Genomic DNA, 14,995 nt, shown 5'->3' with positions numbered 1-14,995 from the left:
GCTTACTGAAGCTTGCTTTTTGCATTTTACGAGTAGGTATTACAAGTTCTGAGTTACTTTAAACAGGTTCAAAAAATCTATTAAAAATATACTCCTGAGAAAAGCATATTATACTATCGAAGATTATGTAAATGATAAAAAAGCGTGGATCTGACCTGCGATTCGCTCCAGCAATGGGCAGGACTTCAATTGCTTTTATACATGGCATAATATTGTATATCAAATCTTTGAAAAGAGCAACCGCCGAGTTTCTTGCTGGTTCTTCTCGGTAGGAAAGGCATTCCGAACCAGTGGTAGATGCTCTTGACGATTCAAAAGAACTTGTAAAAGTCTAATTGAATAAAAATAATTTGAATTTGAATTTGAACTAGAAACTTACGAGAAACCCGCGACTTTGGCCGCGTGGCTATAAGATTACTATACCAAGTGTGATATCATATGGAAGGGCTTTACCTGTACATTCTAAAACAGATTTTTATTTATTTTTATAATATGTGTAATAGTTTTCGTTGGCCGGTTTTAGATTTTTTTTAAAGTATGTATGCACATGTTACGTTTCTAAACGGCATTCCTTGCGGTAACGTCCGCAAACATGCAATATTGAACAATGAGTCAGCAAAAGTGGTTCCATAAGTGCATCTATATTCTAGAGTTTCCCTCTTCGCCCCATACGAGGGCTATTAAAAAAAATCAAGCTTCCAATATAACTATACTTATTGGACTTTGCAAAAAGTTTCAGCAATTAATTATATTTTTTTGTGGTAAGCTAATTTTTGATGTAAGGACCGCCTGTGGCGGTGTTTTTTTTTTTTTTTTTTTAAACAAAGTGTAAAATTAGAAGAATAACTAGATAACTAATAATAATAGAACTTTAGAGTTAAGAAGAAATTGTAAGGAATATAAATAAAGCTTTTTTATTATTTTATTATTATTATTATAAGCTAATTTTTATAAATACTTTATTTAGATAGTGGCTCTCATTTCAACACATTATTTTTTTTGTGATGTAACCACAAATTCACGGTTTTCGGATTTTTCCTTTTACTTGGGCTATAAGACCTACCTACCTGCCAAATTTCATGATTCTACGTCAACGGGAAGTACCCTATAAGTTTTCTTGACAGACACGATAGACAGATAGATAACAAAGTGATCCTATAAGGGTTCCGTTTTTCTTTTTGAGAAACGGAACTCTAATAAACGAACGTTTCTTAAAATTGTCCATATTTAATTAACAAAATAGCGTTTTCAGAGATTTTCAATTACTCATAAACACGAGGTAAGCAAGGAATAAGGATTCACATCCAAGCTGAAAGGCGAAATTGTAATAAATTTAATTTTAAGCAAAATAAATCTTCAAGGCAGATGCTTAAATTGGCTGTCGCGTCTAATTGAATAATTACCAGGTTCAGTATAGCGTTACGGGTAATGTGATGTGATCTGACATTTCACGAAATCCCCGGAGACTTCAGCTATCTATTCAAATTAAATCCAAATCAATTCTTTAAAAAAAAAAAAAAAAATTACACTCGTACGCTGCTATCATATTATTTCCGTAACGGGACGTGTGGCCTAGTTGTGACAATGCATATCAATCGATTGTGATTGTTATGAAACTGTGACCCAAGTTGGTAACTGGATGGGTGACCGACTTCAGGGGTCCGAATTTGTGAGTCATCATCAGCATTATCATGATCAACCTATTGCCGGCCCACTACTTAGTACGGGTACATTATTTGAGTTCGGGTCTCCTCTCAGAATGAAAAGGGTATAGGCCATAGCCTGCACCTCATTGGCTTAGTGTAGATTCGCATTCGCGAACTACCCACACTTTCGAGAACATTATGAAGAACTCTCACTTCTCAGACATGCAGGTTTGAGGAACGGAACCCTAAAATGATGTTTCTACCATGATAGCCTAGTGGTTAAAACGTTGGCGTCATATTCGTTGGGTACGGGTTTCGATCTAACTTTTCGTAGCTATACGTGTATTTTAAAAAATTAAGTATCACTTGTTTTGACAATGGCGGAAAGATTTTGAGGGAACCTGCGTGCCTGAGAGTTTTCCATACATTTCCTAAAGCTGTGTGAAGTCTGCCAAACCGCACTTGGCAATCGTGGTGAACCCACGTTCACTAATGAGCCGGTGAAGGAGAGTGAAGGAGAGTTTTTAGTGGCTGGCGGGAAGTGGCTGGATAAAGAAGGCTGAGGACCGGGTATGATGGGCTCTTTAGGGAAGACCTTTGTCCAGCAGTGGACGTCCACAGGTTGATGACGATAATAATGAAATTTATTAGTAAAATCACGGGTTAGATATACAGAAAATGTTCTAGTAGACCAAAAATCACTGTATTCAAAAACCGCACATAGAATGTAATCAACGGTTTTGGTGTTAGAATAATTATGTAGCGAAACGTTTTATGGTTGTATTAATTATTTGAAATGAGCTTGGAATATTTACATAAACGGTAGAGCGGTTTTTGAGAAACATTTCATTATATTATTAATTAATTAATTTATTGTAAATTTTTATTAAGCCTTCATGTTAAAAATTCTGTGTATATCTTGTGTAATGTATATTTTATTTAGGTATGGTATTGCTGTGTACACCTATTAGGGGTTGTCACTTAGATTAGGATCTTTTGTTTTTATGTTTGGACCATTTTTAGTTACAACCTGTTGTGTGTACCTTTGAATAAATAAATAAATAAATAATTAAATAGAAATAGATAAGCCATCATCAGATTAAGTTATCATCGACCCACTATTTAAGTGAAGACAGTCCTCTTCTCAAAATGAGAAGAGTTTAAGCTATAGTCAGTCAAGCTGGGCTAGTGTGAATTGGCAGACATCACGCACATTACGGAGAACTCTCAGGCATGCATTTTTTCTCGCGATGTTTTCTTTCACAGTCAAAGCAAGTGATACTGAATTGCTTAAAACACACTTAACTCCGAAAAGTTGGGCATGCTGCCTGGGATTGAATCCCCGACCTCCCCATGAGATGGTTGAAATGGATGAGATGGTGGGTGAGAGGATGGATGGTGGGATGGATGAGATGGTTGTTTCAACCACTAGGCTATCACGGCTGTACGACATATACAATTTTGCATTTATGGAAAAATGATTATTTTACTAGCTGATTGCCGTAACTTCGTTCGCGTGAATTTAGGTTTAGAATCCTGTGGGAACTGTTTAATTTCCCGGGATGAAAAGTAGTCTATTGTCACTCTCCATGACTTTAACTCATGCAAAAAAATCATCTCAATCCGTTGCTCTGCAGCGACGTGATTGAAGGACAAATCAACAAACTAAAAACAAATACCTTTCGCATTTATAATATGGGTAGTTGATTGCATTATCCGATCTGTTAATTATATCAGATTTATATATCTTTGAATTGAAAATCAGCATAATTAGAACCTTTCCATGTTTTGTTGCCGAAAATCGTTGGATAGCGTGTTTTCTAGTGCAAATTAGTAGCTTAATAATTATTCCAACCCGAAATTGTTTGTTTAATTCAATAAACGTTTGTTTATATTATTAAACAATGGATTTTCGTGTTTTCAGTACTATTTTGTAATGATTAATCATTTCCGTATTGTATCAGAGGCTTTCATTTCAATTTGTTTAGTTAGAAAGTTTTGCCTTATTAATAACTTTGACTGCAACATAGAAATTGTGTTAAGAAAGTGTTAGTGAAAGTGTGTTTTTAAAACTACATATTTTTAGAAAAATCTAAAACACCACAGACACAGATATTAGTTTCTAAAATATGTGTGCAAAATTTCATGGACTTTGGTTGCTTAATATTCAAATGAAATTGGAACTACGATTGTATGGAGTAAGTGACGGAGAGAGCCCTGTTAAGTACATTTTACCGATTTCAGAACTGATTTTAACTGATCTTAAAAATCATCCATAGGTACTAATATTCTAAATGCGAAAGTGCGTCTGTTTGTCTGTCTGTAACCTTTTCACTGTATCATACATTGAACTGATTTTGACGAAATGGTGAATTATCCGAGAAAATGAAACTCACGGATTTTAAAAATCTTATTCAATGCAGACCAAGTCACAGGCATCGTCTAATATTACTTTTCAAAGTATTTATAAAATATGGGTTAATAAAATAGTTTTCAACCATTTCAGAGGTAAACTTTTTTAATATCATTTTAGACAACACTCCGTCGTCAAAGATGTTTAGATATAGTATTGTGGCGCCCAAAATATGAAAGAAAGTCTATTTCAATTATCAAAATCAAAAGAAAAGAAAAGTAATTTCAAACGAAAATATTTTATCTTGGAATAGCGTCAACTTTTCATCATATTTTGGGGTGAAATTCATTCGCAAAAGAAAAATGAACGACCGAATGCCTGTAATTGGACATTTTTCATTTCCTTTAGTGTTCAATCGAATGAGTTTTTGCACTAATTCTATGTAGGTAAAAAGTTAAAACTCATATAATAATGGGTACCTATAGTTCGCGACAGGTTGACATGGCAATCGGAGTATAAGGCGGGGGGATTATTGTTATACCACTTGCTTTAAAGGTAAAGGAAAGCATCGTCAGGAAACCCGTACGCCTGAGGATTCCCTATATCCTCAAAGGTGTATGTAGTCTGCCGATTCGCACTTGGCCAGCATTTTAGACTATGGCTGAAGCCTCATTCTGAGAGACCTGTGCTCAGTAGTGGGCCAGCGATGATGATAATGAAAAAGTTAAAAGGATATTTCATTCTTTGTTTTCTTTATTTTATTTCAGTGTACACCATAAGCTGTGATAGCCTAGTGGTTAGAACATCCGCCTCCTAATCGGAGGTCGGGGGTTCGATCCCGGGCTTTACTTAGACCACTAACTTTTCAGTTATGTGCGTTTTAAGCAATTAAATATCACTTGCTTTAACGGTGAACGAAAACATCGTGAGGAAACCTGCATGCCTGAGAGTTCTCCATGTTCTCAAAGGTGTGTGAAGTCTGCCAATCCGCATTGGGCCAGCGTGGCAGACAATGGCTAAAACCCTTCTCATTCTGAGAGGAGACCCGTACTCAGTAGTGGGGTGGAAATGGGTTGATCATGATGTATACCATAACCTAGTGTTTCTATTTTCTTTTCTAGGTCGCCTGGGAAGACATCACTTCTTAGCGATAAGGCCGCCTTGTACAATTTTAGTGTACAGTTATTTTCTTTATTGTTGCGTATAATGGTGAACAATACAATATGTTTTCTTTTCATTTCATTTCAAGCCAAATGGTTGCTTTCTAGGGATAAGAGTTGCGTGTTGAGATCGTATATTTCTGCCAAATTTAAGGTGACTACGCACGCTACGATAAAATCCCGTACGATCTTTTTCTGACATACCGTCCGTTAGTATTTGCACGTCTGACGTCATCAACTGTTAGACATTCACTACTGGATTTAGATCTCTTGAAAAGACTCACACATCCAAACATTAGAACCTCTAAAGTCAGACAAAACATGTCGCTTTCAAAAGGGAGATGTTCACCTTTTAGCTAAGAAATAATACAAATATATTTAATATAAATAATACAATAATATTTTAGATAAAAAATTAACTCCAATTAACTTTTATTTCGCTATCAAAAATCTGCGAGAGTTAAATTCTTCGCCCGAACAGGGAGTTGAACCCTGGACCTTCGGATCGTCAGTCCAATACTCTGCCGTTTGAGCTATCCAGGCTGTGTTATGTTTTGCTAATTATTGCTATCTAATTCAACTCTTTAAATATACCCTTACATGGGCAATTAAAAAAAAAATTTGATGATGGTGCCAAAGTGTTCCCAAAGTTTTTTTTATTCAGATACAAGTTAGCCCTTGACTACAATCTCACCTGGTGGTAAGTGATGATGCAATCTAAGATGGAAGCGGGCTAACCTGGTAGGGATATAGCAGTTTTTAACGCGAGCTGCTTTAGCAGCTCGCTCACCGAGCAATACACTAGTTTTATAGATATGCACAATTTATTAAACAATTGATTGTTTAATAAATCGATATTCGATTGTTATAAAACAATCGAATCATTGATTAGCTAAAAAAAATCAAGACTGTCAGAATTCGAAGCGTTTGTAAGACACCCTTAAAAGATCCGAGTATCGACTTACTTCGCTGGGTCAGTGACCTAGAGACGATCTTGGCCTTAAACACTAGAAGCTGGCACCGCTTATGAGTATCATGCCACCTGCCTCACACTGTATGTATGAATGAATGAATGAATTAATTAATATACTTTTATTGTATCTACACTACACCACAATCTTTTTATAGAAAAACACACACAAAGCCAAACAAAAATATAGGTACCTAGCTATAATTTTGCGGCCTTGTCGCTATGTATTTAGTCACACTAAAGAAGGCGAAAGTCTGTCAACCCGCACTGGGCGAGCGTGGCCGACTATGGCCTATAACCCTTCTCATTCTGAGAAGACCCATGCTCAGTGGCGGGCTGGTAATGGGTTGATCATGATGATCACACTTCACACTAATATTATAAAGGCGAAAGTTTGTGTGTGTGTGTGTGTGTGTGTGTGTGTGTGTGTATGTTTGTTACTCCTTCACGCAAAAACTACTGGACGGATTTGGCTGAAATTTGGAATGATGATAGATAATATCCTGGATTAGCACATAGGCTACTTTTTATCCCGGAAAATCAAACAGTTCCCACGGGATTTCGAAAAACCTAAATCCACGCGGGCGAAGTCGCGGGCATTAATATTTGAGAATTTGAATACTCAGCTGAGTTTGTTGTGGGCTCTTTTCAGACCTTGGCGCATTTGGAACTCTCGTAGCTTTAGTTCTAAGTTTATATAATTAACAAGTGTAAATTAAAAATTTATAACACCCCCGACAAGTGAAGGTTACAGTAACTAGAAAAGAGCTGATAACTTTCAAACGGCTGAACCGATTTTCTTGGATTATAGCTAAGAACACTCTCGATCAAGCCACCTTTCAAACAAAAAAACTTAAATTAAAATCGGTCCATTAGTTTAGGAGCTACGATGCCACAGACAGATACACAGATACATACGTCAAACTTATAACACCCCTCTTTTTGGGTCGGGGGTTAATTATCACCACTTCATTATCTTACAAATCCAACAATTATACAAAAGGTATACAATATAGTACCTACATTGAATTAATTATTATTTAACTTTGACTTTATTATAAAGGCGAAAGTTTGTGTGTGTTATTTTTATCACTCTTTCACGCAAACACTACTGCACAGATTTGGCTGAGGAACAGAGATAGATCAACACATAGGCTACTTTTTACATCGGAAAATAAAAGAGTTCCCACGGGATTTTGAAAAAGCCTAAATCCACCAAAATAAACTGGAAATCCAGTTCTACAATTGAGCGTCAAACTTGGGACATTTAAATTAAAAAAAAACTCACAGAGCCTAGCATTATTAAGCAAGAATAGACAAGAATTTCCAACAGACTTGCAGCGTAAATTCAATTACGTGCAAGACGGTAAAATAAAATGGCAGCCGTTTACCGAATTGTCTCTGCGAAATCCTTCCGTCTAATTCCCGTTTAGAGGAGTGCCTTCCAAGCGCGCTCCATACATACACACATTCAAGATTTGTGTGTAAATCTTTGAATCTGTACAACTTTGAAACTGTTTTTTTTTGTTTTTTATTATACATATAGAGTAGCGCTTGGCTGCAATCAGTCCTGCTAGCAAGTGATGATGCAGCCTAAGATGGAGCGCGCTTACCTAGAAGTTGCCTATTCACTCTTGACTTGAAGGTACCCATATTATAGGTGGAAGGGAAAAATGATGCCGAAAAGGAATACTCCCCTTTCCCCTCCAATTAAGCACAATGCTTGTGCCAGGAGCGGGTACGACAGTAATGCAACTATATCATCATCAGCAAATCAATTAAGCGGAATTTACATTACGAAATTAGTGGCACGAAATAGCATCTTAAATTAGACGTTTACACGTGCAATTGATAATGAAATTAATGTCGTGAAACTTATTTCGTGCCACTAATTTCGTAATGTAAATTCCGCTTAATGTACCTATATACTGGTGCCACCTACCTACCTCTATTATCTATAGGTATGTCCTTTACACCATTTTAGTTGCCTGGAAGAGGTCGCTAGTAGTCTGAACCACTGGACTATTAAGCCTTTTCAAAAAATAATGACGCTGAATAATAACATTGGAATCCAGGAAATAATTCAGAATCCTTTTCATTTACAGCGACAATTCGTGTAGCGTCCCGGGAAACGTTGCATAGACTTGGAATACCTAGATGCCGCAACATTATCAAATAGTATGAAAATCAATCGTGCCTAATTTTTCCTACCTCTAATGATTACGATGACGTCATACGAGTAATTTAGATATAGCTGTGTTAACAAAAGCTCTGGCACATACCTACAACACAACTTGAATTTGTTTATAAGTAACTAGCGACTCGCTCAGTCTTCGCATTTGTAGCTTATTGCAATTATCGTAGGGATCTCTAATTTTTTTGAAATAAAACATAGCTTATGTCACTAAGAAATAATGTAGCTTTCTATTTGGTGAAAGAATTTTCAAAATTGGTTCAGTAGTTCCAGAGATTACTTTATACAACCAAACTTACAGACTTTACCTATTCATAATAATTATCATAATATGTACTTACATGTTTTACAAAAGTTTCTTCAAGTTTTTTGCGCAAAATAGTTTTTTTTTTTCTTTTTGATCTATGATGTAAGTCCTGTACAGTTTCCAATACAGTGATAGACATCCCTTGGCCAAACCCTCTCTTTGTTGACTAGACATTTTCCTTTGAGTCAATGTAAAGGCCGCCCTGGCACAGTGGTAAGCGCTGTGGTCTTATTAGTAGGAGGTCCTTGTTTTGATTCTCGGCAGGGGTTTGAAATTTTTATAATTACTAGTTGGTATAATGTGGTGGTAGTTACCACTCTACTAGCAAAGCCGTGCCGCCAAGCGATTTAGCGTTCCGGCACGATGCCATGTAGAGACCACAGGAGTATGGCTTTAATGAAAAATCGGTCAAGTGCGAGTCAGACTCGCGCACTGAGGGTTCCGTACTCGGGTATTCTTTCCAACATTTTGCACGATAAATCAAAAACTGTTATGCATAAAAATAAATAAAAATCTGTTTTAGAATGTACAGGTAAAGCCCTTTCATATGATACCCCGCTTGGTATGGTTATCTTACTTTGAAAATTGAAACACATTACCCCTTCCAGGTTAACCCGTTTCAATCTTGGACTGCATCATCACTTACCACCAGGTGAGATTGCAGTCAAGGGCTAACTTGTATCTGAACAAAAAAAAACAAAAATCTGGGCACATTAAACGAACGGTATCTAGCCACGCGAAATCCGTGGACCAATTCCTGGAGCAATGCAAATGGCTATTTTATTTACGCTTAAACGTTTTCCCGGAAATGGGTCACCTGGATGGCTACGACTGACTTGAAATTTAAGCAAAAACTTGCTTATCGCTTGAAAAGGAGATAAATTAGCTTTTGTTCCCTTTTATAATAATTTTAGGGTTCCGTACGTGAAGGATGGCATAGATGTGTTTAAATAGTGTGTATTTGTGTGTGTGTATTAATCTACAGTCTCAAAAACTTTTAATTGACCCTTTTAATTATTGGGACTGAAAAACATAATGACTATTTCTAAAAAACCCGAGTACGGAACCCTCGCGCACCGAAGGTTCTGTACTTGGGTATTTCCCGACATTTTGCTTGATAAAGCCCTTTCATATGATATCCCACTTGGTAAATTAATCTTACGTAACACTGATTACTATTTATTATTTATTCATGAAATGAATGATAAAAACACTAATTATTATTATTAATTCATGAATACGTTTCTTTTTATGATGTAAATAACCACAAATTCGCGGTTTTCAGACAGACAACAAAGTGATCCAATGAAGTCATGATCCAATCAAATCCAATGAAAGTGAAAAACGGAACCCTTATAGGGTTCCGTTTTTCCTTTTGGAGCCGGTTTGGAGCCGGGACAAAAAAAAAACGGTACAGAGCCCTAATAAAATATCACAAAACATTTTTATCAATAGTAGAAGAGTCGTGGAACAATAAAAGACATCAAAGGGCCTGAGGGACTCAGAGATATGCAAATAATGCTGTGCCCGGATATCCTCAGAGGGATTATAGAGTGACTTCTTTACTACTCGGGAAAACTGTAATTTTACCGTTTTTAACCCCCGACCCAAAAAAAGGGGTGTCATAAGTTTGACGTGTGTATCTGTGTATCTGTCTGTGGTATCGTAGCTCCTAAACTAATGAACCGATTTAAATATTTTTTTTTTGTTTGAAAGGTGGCTTGATCGAGAGTGTTCTTACCTGTAATCCAAGAAAATCGGTTCAGCCGTTTGAAAGTTATCGGCTCTTTTCTAGTTACTGTATGTAACCATCACTTGTCGGGGGTGTTATAATTTTTTAATTTACGCTTGTGTTATTTGTTGCACAGGATATAACTGCCTAATTCTGAAGTTGTGAGGCTCTGAAAGACAAACGGACGGACGGATGGACTAGTGCAATTCCCGCTCAAGTAGACTCCGGTGCTCGGAGACCGTGCTTCGCCCAGTCGATACGTATGAGTTATGCGAAAGTTTCTTGGTTTGTTTGTTTACTGGTTTGTCCTTCAATCACGTCGCATCTTAGCAACAGATCTACGTGATTTTTGGTAACATCGCTTTATTTTTTTTAAAAAGAATATTAGCCAAGTTTATAAGCTGACTAATATTCCCCTTTCCCTTCCGATTAGCGTAAAGCTTGTGCTAGGAGTACGACAATAGTGCAACGGGTGGGATTTGAACCAGCGACCTTTCGGTTTTCAGTCCGCTCCTAACCATTGAGCTATCGAGGCTATAACACATTATTGCCATCTCTGTTTCGGTATATTAAAGTAAATACATCTATCCTTCTCACAATTTTTGCCTTTTAAAGGATATATTTTATTCCTCTCGCAATATTGTCGCCACGTTTCTATTTCGCGAATGTCCAATACCTAAATCTCGGGCTTATATGAGATCGTCCGTAGGAAAGTAATATGTCATAAATCTATTCGGCCCGGAATATTAATGCGATACCCTATTCCTATCCTAGAAAAAATATCACACTAATATTATAAAGGCGAAAGTTTGTATGTGTGTGTGTGTGTGTGTGTGTGTGTGTGTGTATGTTTGTTACTCCTTCACGCAAAAACTACTGGACGGATTGGGCTAAAATTTAGAATGGAGATAGATTATACTCTGGATTAGCACATAGGCTACTTTTTATCCCGGAAAATCAAAGAGTACCCACGGGATTTTTAAAAAACTACATCCACGCAAACGAAGTCGCGGGCATCAGCTAGTCTATAATATACCTACATGCCTTTATATTAACTTTACCAAAACTATGCTTACCTTTGTAATATATCATGTTATGTTTATTAGGGTTATGTACCTCAAAAGGAAAAAAAAACCCTTATACATAAGGTCCCTTCGTTGTCAGTCTGTCCGTCTGTCGTATCTGTCAAGAAAACCTATAGGGTACTTCCCGTTGACCTAGAATCATGAAATTGGGTAGATAGTTAGGTCTTATAGCACAAGTACAGGAATAAATCTGAAAACCGCGATTTGTGGTTACATCATTTAAAAAAAATTAAAATGTTTTTCAATTTTCAAAATAAAATAACTATACCAAGTGGGGTATCATGTGAAAGAGCTTTTTACTTGTACATTCTTAAACATATTTTTATGTATAATAGTTTTTGATTTATCGTGCAAAATGTTGGAAAAAATACCCTAGTACGGAACCCTCAGTGCGCGAGTCTGACTCGCACTTGGCCGGTTTTTCTTATTATTACCTTACTCAAAAACAGCACTAAGGCAGCATTACTCCGAAGTCGCAAATTCGTAAAGGCTCTAAATCGGCCTACCTAATTACCCACAATCCGCCCTGAAGGGGAGACCATGATAACTGAACAAATAAACCTTATTACCACCATCAATGATGGTGAATACTAAAAAGTTATGAATCACTAAACTAAAAGGGATTTTCTTAACTGAGTTAAGGTAGTGCGCACACAAATAACTAAAAATTAATAATAAGGGACTAAAATATTTAAAACTAGCAACCCACTTCGGCTTTGCTTGCTTGAAAATAAAATATAGTCATCACTCAAGAAGAATGTAACTTTCTATTGATCAAAGTATTTTCAAAATCGGTTCAGTGGTTCCAGAGATTACTTCTTACAAACAAACTTACAAATACCTTTGTATAATATTAGTGAAGATATTCTAAAGAATACGCGGTGTTAGCCTAGTGGCCAAGACATCGGCTCTCTAGTCGGGGGTCTGGGTTCGACCCTCAAGGTCAAGGTAAGCACAGGTCTCCTCTCAGAATGAGAAGGGTTTAGGCTATAGTCCGCTACACTGCCCAAGTCCGGATTGGCAGCCTTCACACACATTTGAGAATATTGTGGAGAACTCTCACACATGCAGGTATTCTCACAGTGTTTTCCTTCACCGTTAAAGCAAGTGATATTCAATTGCTTAAAACGCTCATAGCTCCGAAAAGTTAGAGGTGCATGCCCGGGAACGAACCCCTGACCTCCGAATAGGAACGAACGTCTTAACCACAAGGCTATCATGGTTCTCATAGGAAGCCGATTGAGAACCGTCATAGCCTAGTAATTAAAATCAGATTCACGTTTTGTGAGCGACAATGTTTTCTTTCGTGTCGCAATGTCGCAAGTGTATAGGATCCCTTATTCAAGTATAACCTCAGGGCCCGTCGTAAAGCTTATCGGCGGCTTTAAACAGCTCATAGAGTTTACAGAAAACCCTTGATTGCAAAGAGGTGTAAAGGTGATCGCACACAAGAATCGGCAGAGACGCAAACGACGCAAACTACATGTTTTAGTACAAAACGTTAATTTGTACATGCCGCCCTGATATGGCTCGTATGAAATTTTTTTCTTACGTATTCCGCACGTTACAGAGAAACCCGCCCTCTTTTATGTAAAGTCGCAAGGTTCTAGATTTAGCAATTTAAGCTGTATGCTAATATGCCAGTTTATCAATATCCTTCCTAAACATATTATTATGTTCAAGGCTGTAATTCGTTTAGCACTTTAATGATCTTTCCTTACCAGACCTTTCATTTATAAGACCACAGCACTCACCACTCAGAGAGGTCTGTTTTAGCAGATATTGGCACTGTGCGGCTGTTGATGAAATTGCGGCTCTAACCACGGTGGTGTGCGATGACCCTAACTATTAATATTGTTATGAACTGGCCGCCTAATGCCGCGATAACAGTGTGCTTTATTCCCTTTCATTATCATAATGAGTTTGTAAGGTCTTTGTTTTAATAAACAAGGGATCCCGGGTTCTATCCCCGGCTAGGTCAGGATAAAATAATAATAGCTTACAAGCTATTATTATTACCACCGCTCCACGACGGTCTATGAACCTGACCGACATTTCACGTCATTTGCTTTAAACCAAGTTATCCATTCACAAGTGTAAATTAAAAAAAATTTAACACCCCCCACAAGTAACTAGAAAAGAGCTTATAACTTTCAAACCACCTGGACCGATTTTCGTGGATTAAAGCTAAGAGCAATCTCGATCAAGCCACTTTTCAAACAAAAAAAAACCTAATTTAAAATCGGTTCATTAGTTTAGGAGCTACGATGCCACAGACAGATACACAGTTACACATGTCAAACTTATAACACCCCTCTTTTTGGGTCGGTTGGTATTTTTGTATAACTTTTTTATTCTTAGGTTACCGAAGTATTCGGTGAAATTAAAATTTGGTTATCTGTAAGTAATTTATGACTTTATCCTAGGTATAAAATGTGTTCCATGTCGGTTGGCCTAAGTATCATTAGAATAATTTTTCGTAGAAATCCTTCAACGGATTTAAAATAAATGTCAAATGAGCCTGATGGTTGTTCAGTGTTGAACAACTGAGTTAGCAAATAAGTATGCAGGTCAGTCAGTACTATAAGGGAATTCAGCTTATACCTATTCACAATTATTATGCTTCATTTAAAATAATTTCTTATTAAGTAGGTGAAATGAGAGGAACCTTTTATCCTTTACAATTTACATTAACAACTCTCAATTTGCAATTTAAGTTTCTTGTTTTAAATCTCACTTTGGTATGTTCCTCTTGGCGATTTTTTTTAAAAAGAATATTAGCCATTTTAATCATGAGCTATTGAGGCTTATTTTGGTCATAACGTTTTATTTTGTTATGACCAAAAACATTATTATCATCGACCAATCGCCAGATCACTAATGACCCGGTAAGGGGTGCGCGGAGGGGGGTGTGTGTGTGTGTGTGTGTGTGTGTGTGTGTGTGTGTGTGTGTGTGTGTGTGTGTGTGTGTGTGTGTGTGTGACTGAACACTTCTTAATCTGAGAGGAGACTGACTCAGGAGGTACGGGTCTCCTCTCAGATTAGTAGGGCTCTCTCCGTCACCATATTAAGCAACCATAGTCCATGAAATTTTGTAGACATATTCTAGAACCTAAATCTGTGCCTGTGGTGTTTTAGATTCTTCTAAAAATATGTAGTTTTAAAATTATAGGGGCTCAAATATTTGTATGTGAATTTTTAAGACCGCGTAACTTTGAAACCGAATATTTTAACAGAAATCTGGAAAACCACAGGCATAGATATTGGTTACTAGAATATGTCTGCAAAATTTAATGGACTTTAGTTGCTTAATATTCAAATGAAATTGGAACTACGTTTGTATGGAGCGAGTGACGAAGAGACCCCTCTTAACTTCGCTGGTCAAGTGCAGAGTATATTGGTATACTACGAGTATAAGGCTAAATGTGGATTGGCAGACTTCACACACCTCTATCAAAACATTAAAATGAACTCTTAGGCATGTAGGTTTCTTCATGATGTTTTTTTTCTCCGTTGAAGCAAGTCATATTTAATTGCTTAATAGCAAC

The 14,995-nt window shown here is 36.9% G+C and overlaps 1 long non-coding RNA gene and 1 other non-coding gene across 2 annotated transcripts in view; one reads left to right on the top strand and one right to left on the bottom strand.

The window, feature by feature from the left end:
- The window catches only part of LOC123876220, a 43,615-nt gene extending 30,849 nt beyond the window's left edge, over nt 1–12,766 (top strand). The window contains exon 4 of the long non-coding RNA XR_006798286.1: nt 12,737–12,766. This is a non-coding gene — a long non-coding RNA (uncharacterized LOC123876220). The remainder of the gene's footprint in view (nt 1–12,736) is intronic.
- On the bottom strand, nt 5,630–5,702 carry Trnav-gac. The gene has a single exon. It is a non-coding gene; the product is annotated as a tRNA-Val (tRNA).
- Nucleotides 12,767–14,995: the final 2,229 nt, after the last annotated feature.

Source organism: Maniola jurtina, chromosome 21 (genome assembly GCF_905333055.1).
Source record: "Maniola jurtina chromosome 21, ilManJurt1.1, whole genome shotgun sequence".
Lineage (NCBI taxonomy): Eukaryota > Metazoa > Arthropoda > Insecta > Lepidoptera > Nymphalidae > Maniola > Maniola jurtina.
The sequence above is the reverse complement of the archived record's forward strand: the minus strand, read 5'-3'. Positions and strand labels throughout refer to the sequence as shown.